At 40.3% G+C, this 11,248-nt stretch overlaps 1 protein-coding gene and 1 pseudogene across 2 annotated transcripts in view; both read left to right on the top strand.

The window, feature by feature from the left end:
• The window catches only part of NOL4 (nucleolar protein 4), a 482,864-nt gene that overhangs the window by 337,201 nt on the left and 134,415 nt on the right, over positions 1-11,248 (top strand). The window lies entirely within an intron of this gene.
• On the top strand, positions 4,167-6,462 carry LOC138169881 (phosphoglycerate mutase 1 pseudogene; annotated as a pseudogene).

The following is an 11,248-nucleotide window of genomic DNA, read 5'->3' as shown; positions in this document are numbered from 1 at the left end:
GAAGAAGAAGAAGAAGAAGAAGAAGAAGAAGAAGAAGAGAAGGAGGAAGAAGAAGAGGAAGAGGAAGAGGAAAAGGAAAAGAGGAAGAGAAAGAAGAAAAAGAACAATAACAACTGGATAAAAAATACAAAAATTATCCCTGAAAAACCCATGACCTATCCCTCACTGCATCTTCACTGCCCCATCCTTTATTTCTCTCACCCATTTCTCAGCCAAATTCCTAAAAAAAATAGTCCTCCCTTGCTACCTCTTCTTCCTCGCTTCCTAGTCCTTAAATCTTTGAAATCTGGTTTCTGATCTTATCACACAGCTAAAACTACTATCACCAATGTTACTAGAAAGTGAACTTTCTTCAAAATTAATGACCTATTAATAACCAAGTCAGATGATTCTCTTCCACCTTGACCTTTCTGATGCACTTACCATGTATATGTTGCACAGGCCCACCCCCATGCTATATACTCTCTCCTTTCTGTTTATTTATGTCACTGCTGTCTCTTGGTTCTCATTCTGTCTTACCATTCCTTTTCAGTCTTCTTTGGAGGTTCGCCATTAATATCATGCCTCCTAACTATGTTAATTTTCCCAGGCTCTGTCTCTCTCTCTCTCTAACTCTCTCTTGTTCTCTCTCTAACTCTCTGTCTCTGTGTCTTTCTGTCTCTCTTTGTCTCTATCTCTCTCTCTAACTCTCTCTTGTTCTCTCTCTCTAACTCTGTCTCTCTGTCTCTGTGTCTTTCTGTCTCTGTCTCTCTAGAACTCTCTCTTGTTCTCTCTCTCTAACTCTGTCTCTGTGTCTCTCTGTCTCTGTGTCTTTCTGTCTCTCTCTCTAACTCTCTTGTTCTCTTTCTCTAACTCTTTCTGTCTATCTCTCTCCTCCCCACACACACACTCTCACTTATGAATTCCCGTAAGTATAGTCATCATCTCTATGAAGATGACTCACAGAAATCCAGCCCCAATCTTTCCCCTAGCCTTCAGTCTTGCCTCACTAATTACCTACTGACTATTTAAATTGGATGTCCTAAAGATGTCGCAAACTTAACGTGTCCACAACAGAGCTAATTATCTATCGGATCCTTCATCCCCACAACCCACCCTTCTTCCCAACTTCCCTATTTCTGTCAGAGCCGCTACTATTCATCCAGTTCCCCCGGTTCACAACATCAGTGCTACACTTGACTCCTGTATCACTCCATGTATCCAATTAGTTGTCAAATCACATATTTTCAACCTTTGCAATATCTCCCTCATATAACTCCTCCATTCTACTCACACAGTTAGTTCGGGTTCTCATCACTCTTCATCTAGATGACTGCAATAGCCTCCTAATTAGACTCTCCATCTCAAGTCTCTACCCCACTACAGTCAATCTTCTGTGAAGCTGGCAAAGTATTTTTCCTTAAGCACAGATCTAACTATGCCATTCCCTGCACAATAAACTCCGATGGCTCCCTATTGTCTCTAGGATCAAATACAAAATCCTCTGCTTGTTAAAGTCCTTCACAACCTGATTCCAAGTTATATTTGCAGCCTCAATTACTTACTTTCCTGCTTCCCTTTGTGAGCCAGCCAAGATGGCCTGCTCTCTGGAGTTCTCTTTTCTGCTTCCCTGTTTTTGCAGTGGGCTTCCACAGGCCTGAAAATGCAGCATTTCTTCACCTCTGCCTCATGGAACCTCTCTCTTATTTTAAGAAACAGCATAAGTACAACCCTCTACACAAAGCCTTTCTTAAACCTCCAGACTGCTAATGACATCGTATGCGTGTGTGTTTTTGCTGCTGTGCCTGTTGTTGTTCAGTCATTTTTGGTCCATGACCCTATTTGGGGTGTTCTTGGCAAAGAAACTAGTAGACTGGTTTGTCATTTCCTTCTCCATCTCATTTTACAAATAAGGAAACTGAGGCAAACAGGGTTGAGTGACTTGCCCAGGGTCATACAGTCAGTGTCTGAGGTCAGATTTGAACTCAGGAGGATGACTCTTCCTCACTCAGCACTACTCTATCTATCCTGCCACCTACCTGCAGCAGGTAGATAGATAGATAGATGATAGATAGATAGATAGATAGATAGATAGATAGATAGATAGATAGATAGATAGATAGATAGATAGTGATAAGAGAGATGTGTGTATATATGTATGTGTGTATACTATGTTGTATATATATACACACACACACATTTCCTCTCCTGAGAGAATGAAAACGCTCTGAGAAGAGGGATTCTTCATTTTTTTTTAATTTGTATCCCTAGGACCTAACAAAACTCCTGGCACATAGTGGGTCTGAATAAATGCTTGTTGATTGATTACCATATCTTTTTCAATTTTTCTGGTAGAGGCTTACCAAAAGGATGATATTTTAAAAACAAGGAATAAATTCATACATCAGTGTCATAACTAGCACTTTTTTCCACAGGGGTCAAACCTCACAAAACACACTGAGGTAAGCAGTATCAAATTTGTCCTCTAATCAATTTTTAACAAAAATTCAATTAGTGAAGGTAGGAATGATGTATGGGAAAAGAGATAGAGACTCAAAGATATAGTAAGAATGGTGTTCTACCAGAGTAGAGAGAGGAAACATTTGGTAGCTTCCTATTTTAAATTATTATTTTTTTCTAACTAGATATTAAGACCATTTATTTTTATAATGGTTTAACTGCTGTTAATATCTTCTGAATTTCAGTGCCCTATGGTCAAAGCATGGTTTGCCCTGCCCTAGTTACAACTCTACATAACATAAAAATACATCTTGTAGCTCCCTCCTCCACCAAAAAATCATCATCCAGTAATATTGTATATGAGAATGAACAGATGTTTCCTATTCTTCCTACTACTTTTAGAAAAAGGGAAGAATTTTCTTCCAGCCTACTCATATATCTACTACGTCCACGATATATAGCAATCTATATTATGGAGGGAATTCACATGTCAGGTTGTTCTCATGCTAACAAGATTATAGATCCTTTATATGTAAAATAATACATCCTTACATATTATTTTCTAGTAAAATGGTGACTTCTATAACTTTGGAAAAGTCACTTTGGGCATCTCAGTTTTCTCTTCTGTAAAGTATTTCATATTTTCCTAAATTTACTTCTTTATAAAATGAGAAGGTTGGACTATATATGATCTCTAAGTTTTCCCCCACAAGTCCCATATCCTGTGAACTTACTGATAAATTGTATTACTTTCTATATTAATATTTAATGTTACATAATATTAATAAATGGTTCCTTTCTGTGCTCTAGCAGATTATTTTTACTCTATCTTTGGGCCTCCCTCTCTCTCTTATATACTATTCCTACCTCCACTAACTGAATTTTGTTTAAAAAAATTAATATGCTATTAATCTACAGTGTCCCCAAGATGTATATTAATCTTCTTTGTAAAAATTGTAGCTTTGTTTAGCTTATTTCTTTATCAATGTACTATGTCAGTTTTTAAAGATAGAGATGGCCAATATATGACTGAATTCTTTGGAGTGATCATGGGGCTCATTTAAGAGGCTTAGCAATATTTCTGAGATTGATGCAGAAGTTTGCCATGACTCTTGAGGAAGCACAGCACTCGAATTTTTATAAAACTCCAAACATGGTACAATGGAAAGCACATAGGATTTGGAGTCAGAGAATTAGGGCTAAAATCCCAGGTCTGCCACTTGCTGTCTCAGTCACCTTAGGCAAATCATAACCTCTCTGAACCACAGTGTTTTTATTTGAGTAAACTGTACTCAATGACCTCTAAAGTTCATTCTAGTTCTAAATCCATGAACCAATGCACTATATGCACAGAAAGAAACCAAGTAGGTGAAAAATGGCTGATTGTTCAAACTCTGATATGCCATTAGATAGATAAGCTACAGGACTTGTCTGTGAGTAGATATATGATTTTGTGTATATAAGTAAATATATAAATATGTTGTGTGACTGAACATGACAGTACACTCCAAACTCTGCAAAACTGAAATTGGGATTCACAGAAAGGCCAAAGGGGAAGAGGTACACACTGGCTTGAATAAGTAACTATACATTACAAAGGACTAACAAAGGAGAAATGGTATAAAGGAGGTCAACAAAGAAATACATACAGGAACAGAAAAGAAGATTGGTTGGTCACATAGAGAGACTGAAAAATAACCTAGGGACAGCCTTTTAGTATCCTTATAATGACCAGAGAATACAAAAATGTAAGAAAGGTTCCCAGTATGTTGGATGAACTTTTGGTGGTGAAGCTAGAGGAAGACATGGCTAAAAATGTCACAAGAAGGGTAGGTAGGGATTGGTTGCAATTTGTATCCATTGTAACTCTGGGAATAAATGTCAATATCCTTTTCATGTTGATTAAATTAGAAATTAAATAATTAAATTAGAAATAATGTTAAAATGCAATTGTCAGGCCATGCATTTGTATGTATTACTATATCTTTTACATATGCAGTTAAATAAGAAATAACATTAAAACTCAATTGCCATGCCATCTGTTTGTATATATTACTATATCTTTTCACACATATATTTGCATATATAGTTGTGTCTTTCACACAATTAATTTTTCAAAACAAAGCACTTTAGATAACACTTTTTGGTTTAAAATTTTAATTCTAAGATTGTATTTATCAGACAATTAACATTTATTAAGTTTCCATATAAGCCATTGGTGAAATATAGAAGGGACCCTTGGGGTCATCTACCCAAAGCATGAATGCTGTCTATAATATCCAGGCAACTGTTCCATCCAATCTCTGCTTGAACATTTTAGTAATGGGGAGCTTATTACATGAGGAGGTGACCCATTCTTTTTTTTTAAGCAATTAGGGTTAAGTAACTTGCTCAAGGTTACACAGCCAGTTATTTTTTGTGTGGGTGCCAAGTATCTGAGGCCAGAACTGATCTCGGGTCTCCCGATGCCAGGGCCGGTGCTGTTACTCACTGCTCCACCTGGCCACCCCATACACAATTCATATATATTTTTTTGCTTTTTTTTGGAGGGCAATTGGGGATAAGTGACTTGCCCAAGGTCACATGGCTAGTTTTTATGTTAAGTGTCTGAGGTTGGATTCTAATTCAGGTCCTCCTGACTCTAGGGCCAGTGCTCTATTCACTACACCACCTAGCCACCCCAGTGACCCATTCTTTATAGTTTAAATTGCTATGAATTTTTTTTCTTGTTAATGATTCAGAAATATAAACATCTAGTACTTCCTAATTCTGTCCTGGTCCTGATGTCTTCTAGAGCCAGTCACAATAACTTTATTCTCTTTTCCATTTGTCCTTCAAATATTTTTGTTATTCAATCATTTAGTTGTGTCCGACTCTTTGTGACCCCATGGACCATACTGTCCATGGCAAGGACACTGGAGTGGTTTGCTATTTCCTTCTCCTGTGGATTAAATCAAACAGAAATTAAGTAACTTGCCCCAGGGTCAAACAGCTAGTTAGTGTCTGAGACTGGATTTTAACTCAGGTCTTCCAGATTACAGATAGCATTCTGTCCACTGAGCCACATAGCTGCCTCTTCATATGTTTACAAATTGTTATCATTCCCATTCCAGTGTTGTCACTGTGAATCTCCCAAACCCATTCACATAGACACAACAACCTTGCCCCAGCCCCAGGTCTGGTTCTCATTTTTTTATATCACAATCCCAGATACTCTGTTCTGGTCCATGACCTCCTTGATAGCTGCTGACCCAGCCTCTGCCCTCTATGGTTGCCTGCAAGTTCCAGCATGGAAAGAGAACACCTAGAACCTATGGAACCACTCCAGTGGCTGGTCTGATACAGACCTGAGCCCCACTGGACACAAAAAGGCTAATCATGACCAAACATTACAAGATGAAGACATTACAAGATGAAACATTACAAGATTATGAAGTTGATATCTGCTATACCTCTGTCCAGAAGAAAGCAATTTGTGCCCTTTGGACAGTACTAGATGCATTAACAAGATGTGGCTGCCTGTAGTGAAGACTTAGTGTCTCAGTGTGTGGTGCTATAGAGGTCTGATGGGCCTCAACAAAGCAGAGAAAGCAGTTAAGCATGGTGAGGCTCGGGCAAAGATCTAGCAATGATCCTACAACATTCTGCCACATCCAGTGGAGGCTGTCTGCCCTCTCAACAGCAACATAGCAAGGACTATTGTTATGTGGATCCTCCTAGGGACCCACTGCCCTCCTGTGAGAGCCTGAAAGACACCACTCCTCAGGCTCAGCCCTTCTGGAATGAGGAAATCATCCCCCAGATCACGGAAGGAAAACGTGTTCTGATTGCAACTCATGGCAATAGTCTCATAGGATTGTCAAACATCTTGAGAATCTGTCTGAAGAAGCAGTTGTGAAGTTGAATCTGCCTGTTGGTATTCCATTCATGTATGAGTTGAAGAAAAATGAAAAAGCCGTGGAGGCTGTGGCAGCCCAAGAAAGTGAAAGCAGGGGGTACCATACTAGCAGGTACCAGCAGTAACCAGGCCCTTCTGCTCTCAGTTCCACCACATCTCTTCCCTGCCTGTTCCACACAGTGGCCATCACCTTAGGGATCATGACACATAGCTACAGGTGTGAAACTACTGGTTCCTTTCCTTACTTCTTCCCTATGTCAGATCAATTCCTTTCTCTCCTGTTGCCCTCCCCTCAACCACATTAGTCAAAATGTCACCTGGGTGGTTTGGCTCAGTGAGGACCAGGTTGGGGGTTAGCTAGTTAGTTACGTGAGGACATGGTCAGAAGTGACCAATGTGGGGAGTTAAAAAAAATCAGTTGTTCCAGTTATTCCTATGAACCAGTCCTGCCAGTAGGTCAGCCTTTTCAGAGCGTGTTGTAGGCAGCTGCCTATACATTGGGTGTTATTTAATAATTCCCCAAAGTCTTATCTGGATCATGTTTCCTCCTTAACCCAAGAAAAATGGAACTGGGAGTTTGGGAGACTGTCCCAATGTTTAGTTGCTGCATTGACTTTCACTAAAAATCCTTCTAGACTGGGTGTTAGTGGCTTTTAAAATTAATCTGTCCCCCACTGTAGATCTCAAGCCTCACCAGGGAGGGGAGAATTCCTTGATTTCTAAGAGGTAGATGAGTACATCCCACTATGCATTTTAGAGCCTCTCCTCTGTTCTGTGGCAGCATAATGCCCCATTGATCATGTCAAAATGTGTCTCACTGTCCCATTGTGTTCCATATCATGTCCAGAAACCTCGACCTGCCACTGGGGTCCTCATCAGTTTTACCATGACTTTACTAACCTTGCCCTCCCCTCTCCTTTTTTGTTGCTCACTATAATGAAGGAGAAATGTGCAATTAAAAAGTAATAATAATTAGAGAGGTCACAAAAGACATGGGCATCTTTTTATAAGTAAGATTCCATCTTGTTAGAGTCTGCATTGTCATAAAATTTTAGCTCATAGGATCACATGCTTAGCTACTTTATAGTAGACCTTAGAAGCCATCAATTCCATCTACCGCCGTCTAGTTTCACATAGGAGCTTTTAGAGGCCTGTGGAGATTAAGTGGCTTGTTACAATAAGTGGCAGGACGGAGAATCAAACTGAGGCCTTCTGACGCCAAACCCAGTAAGCACTCTGTGAAAAGTGACCTGCAGGGGGGGCAGAGACAAGATGGCAGAGTAGAAACAGGACGGTCATGGGGTTCCAGCTTCCACCTTCCCCAATTCATGTAAAAAGGGACTCTGAACAAACTTTGGAGCTACAGAACCCACAAAATGACATGGAGATGCTAACCTCCTGCTGAGGACAGCCCGGCAGGCTGGCAGGAATCGGCCAGTGCAGTGCTCTGGGAGCTGAGCCCAGCCCCACACCAAGGCTTTAGCCCCAGGGCGGGCCTGACCAGCCACAGGCTGGAGGGATTCCAGATCAGCAGCAGCTGTGGCGATCGAGAATTATCAACACATAGATGCGAAGGACAAAGTGAGAGGTCAGTGCAGTCTAGACTATGGGATCCAGTAAGTGGGAGTGCGTGGCTTTTGCCCCTGAGGTGAGAAGCCACTGAGAAGCCGGCACAGCCAGCCAGTGCCACGTGGCAGCTTCAGCTCCTGGCCTGCAGAATGTAGGGGGACTAAGTACCAGTCTGAGGGGTAATTGCTCTTGCTTTAACTTTCTTGGATCTGGATTACAGTCTAGAGTGGAGGTCCTGGGGTGTGTGTCCAGCTTTCCAGAGCATGTGGAGGCCTCCGAGAGAGGGCACCCATCTAATACCTCCAGCAGCTGAAAAAACCCCAGCTTTGGTACGAAGCTCCCCTGTCTGGTAGCAGAGTCCTACTGTGGCAAAAAGCCCAAAAGTCAAGTAATTGAGTGGCAACATAACCAGGCAAAGGAAACAAAGAAAACAGAAGAATCCAATGTTAGACTCCTATTTTGGGGACAAAAAGGATCAAAGTATGGAACAGGAGGAAGACAGTGAAGTCAGAACTCCTGCACCAAAAGCTTCAAAAGAAAATATGTGCTAGTTACAGGCCATAGAGGACCTTAAGAAGCAGATAAGAGACATGGAGGAAAAATTGGGAAGAGAAATGAGAACAATTCAAGAAAATTACAAAATGAGAATCAACAGCCTGACTAAGGAAAATAACACCTTAAAAAATAGACTAACTCAAATGGCAAAAGAGGCTCAAAAAGGCAATGAGGAGAAGAATGCCTTAAAAAGTCGAATTTGCCAGATGGAAAAAAGAATATCAAAAGCTCAATGAGGAGAATCATGGCTTCAGAATTAGACTGGAGCAAATGGAAGCTAATGACTTTATGAGAAATTAAGATGCTGTTAAACAGATCCAAACAAATGAAAGAATAGAAGGCAATGTGAAATATCTCATGGGAAAAACCACTGACCTGGAAAATAGATCCAGAAGAGATAATTTTAAAATTATTGGACTACCTGAAAGCCATGACCAAAGTAAGAACCTAGAAATCATCCTCCAGGAAGTTCTCAAAGAAAACTACCCTTATGTTTTAGAACCAGAGGGCAAAATAGAGGTTGAAAGAATACATCGATCACCTCCTGGAAAAGATCCCAAAAAGAAAACTCCTAGGAATATTATAGCCAGGTTCTAAAATTCCCAGATCAAGGAGAGAATATTACAAGGAGCCAGGAAGAAACAATTTGAATATTGTGGAAACACAATCAGGATAACTCAGGATCTGGCAGCTTCTACACTGAGGGATCAAAGGGCTTGGAATGTGATATTCTGGAGGTCAAAGGAGCTGGGATTAAAGCCAAGAATCACCTACCCAGGAAAACATATTTTCAGGGGAAAATATGGTCATTCAGTGGAATAGAGGACTTTCAAGCATTCTTGATGAAAAAACCAGAGCTGAATAAAAATTTTGACATTCAGATACAAGAAGCAAGAGAAGCATGAGAAGGTAAATAGGGAAAAGAAATCATAAGGAACTTGTCAAAGTTGAACTATTAACATTCCTACATGGAAAAACAATAATTGTAACTGGTGAAACTTTTCTCAGTATGAAAATAGTTGAAGGGAATAGAAATATATATGTATAGGAGGGTATACAGGCGTACGAATACATATGTGAATGTGTGTATATATGTTTACAGGTATATATATAGATAGAGGGCACAGGACCAATTTAACAGGAAAGGATGATACTTAAAAGGTGAAATTAATAAGTAAGAGAGGAATATAATGAGAGGAGATGGGGAGAGACAGAATGGGGTAAACTATCTCATATAGAAGAGGCAAGGGAAAATGGTTACAATGGAGGGGAAGAACAGGAAGGCAAAAGGGAATGGGGTAACCTTATTCTCACTGAATCTGGCTCAGGGAGGGAATGAAATACACACTAAATAGGGTATCTCACCCTACAGGAGAGTAGCGGTGAAGGGGATGAGAGGGGGATGATGGAAGAGAGGGCAGGCTGGGGGGGAGGGAAGTTGGAAGCACCCACTTTTGAAAAGGGATGGGATCAAAGTAGAGAATAGAACAAGTGGGAGGTGGGATAGGTGGGAGAGAAATATAGTCAGTCTTTTACAATATATCTACTATGTTATTGTTTTACATTAGCTACATATGTATAACCTATACTGAACTGCTTATCTTCCCAGTAAGGGTGGGTGACAATGGAGGAAGGGAATGAATCTGGAATTCAAAGTTTTAAAATCAAATGTTTAAAAATATGTATATATACTGTTAGTAATACTATTTTACATGTAATTGGGAAATAAAATATACAGGCACTGGGGCGTAGAGATCCACCTGCCCTACTGGAAAAGTGGAAGGGGGTATGAGAGAAGATATGGAAGAGAACAGATTGGAGGAGGGGATATCCTGTGGGACTGCTATTTTGGGGCGGTGGGTAGGGGAAAAAAGGGGAGAAAATTTGTAACTCAAAATCTGGTGGAAATGAATGATGTAAATCAGAAGTTAATAAAGCATTTGAAAAATGAAAAAAAAAAAGTGACCTGAACTGGCCTTCTTATTTGGCCTAAAGCTTAGATTATAAGACGGCATTAAATGGCCTCCAATTCTTAGTACTTCCTATCAGTCTCTACATCATATTTGCCTCTACTGAACCCCTTATCTCCATCTTCTCCACCACCAGATCCTTGAACTCTGCCCCGCCAGGACCCAGGCTCGGCTAGGTGATCTTTCACTGCGTTCTGTCCATAACATGGTCCCTCCCCTTCTTAGTCCTCTCTACACCATGCTGACTGCCCCTCTACCATTTTTTTCTAGTTCTTCTTTATAAGTTATCTTGCCCATTGGAATGTAGGCTCTTGGAGATCAGGGATTGTCTTGACTGCTTGAATTCATATCCCAGGTACTTAGTGACTGGCACATCATAAGTGCAAATATGGGCTAATGAACTCAAAGCACAAACATTAACTGCAGATAGTTCATGATTAAAAGTCAAGTCTTTTGACTCAAAATTAAATCCTCTTCCCACACCTCATTATATCCCACTACTTTATACCACATTCTCTACATAGTATCTGAGATTTTTTAGTGTTTGCTTATTTTTTTGTTTTTCATTTTGTGAACCTATAGTAGAGATAGGTACTGAACCTGTTATTTCATTTATATAGCACCTGCCACCTGGGTCCTTATCAGTTTTAGTTTAACTGTGCTCACCCTGTCCTGCAGGGAATTTTCCCTCCTTCTCTGCAACTTAGTGTTAGAGGGTTGCCTAGAGCCCTGATAGGTTGTTACTTGCCCAGAGTCACACAGCTAGAATAATCAGAGGCAAAACTTGAAGCTATTTATTCCTGCCTTTAAGGGTGGC

The sequence above is a fragment of the Petaurus breviceps genome, unplaced genomic scaffold, assembly GCF_028583685.1.
Source record: "Petaurus breviceps papuanus isolate PSGF00001 unplaced genomic scaffold, PetGlider_PUasm1.0 38, whole genome shotgun sequence".
NCBI classification, from domain to species: domain Eukaryota; kingdom Metazoa; phylum Chordata; class Mammalia; order Diprotodontia; family Petauridae; genus Petaurus; species Petaurus breviceps.
The sequence above is the reverse complement of the archived record's forward strand: the minus strand, read 5'-3'. Positions and strand labels throughout refer to the sequence as shown.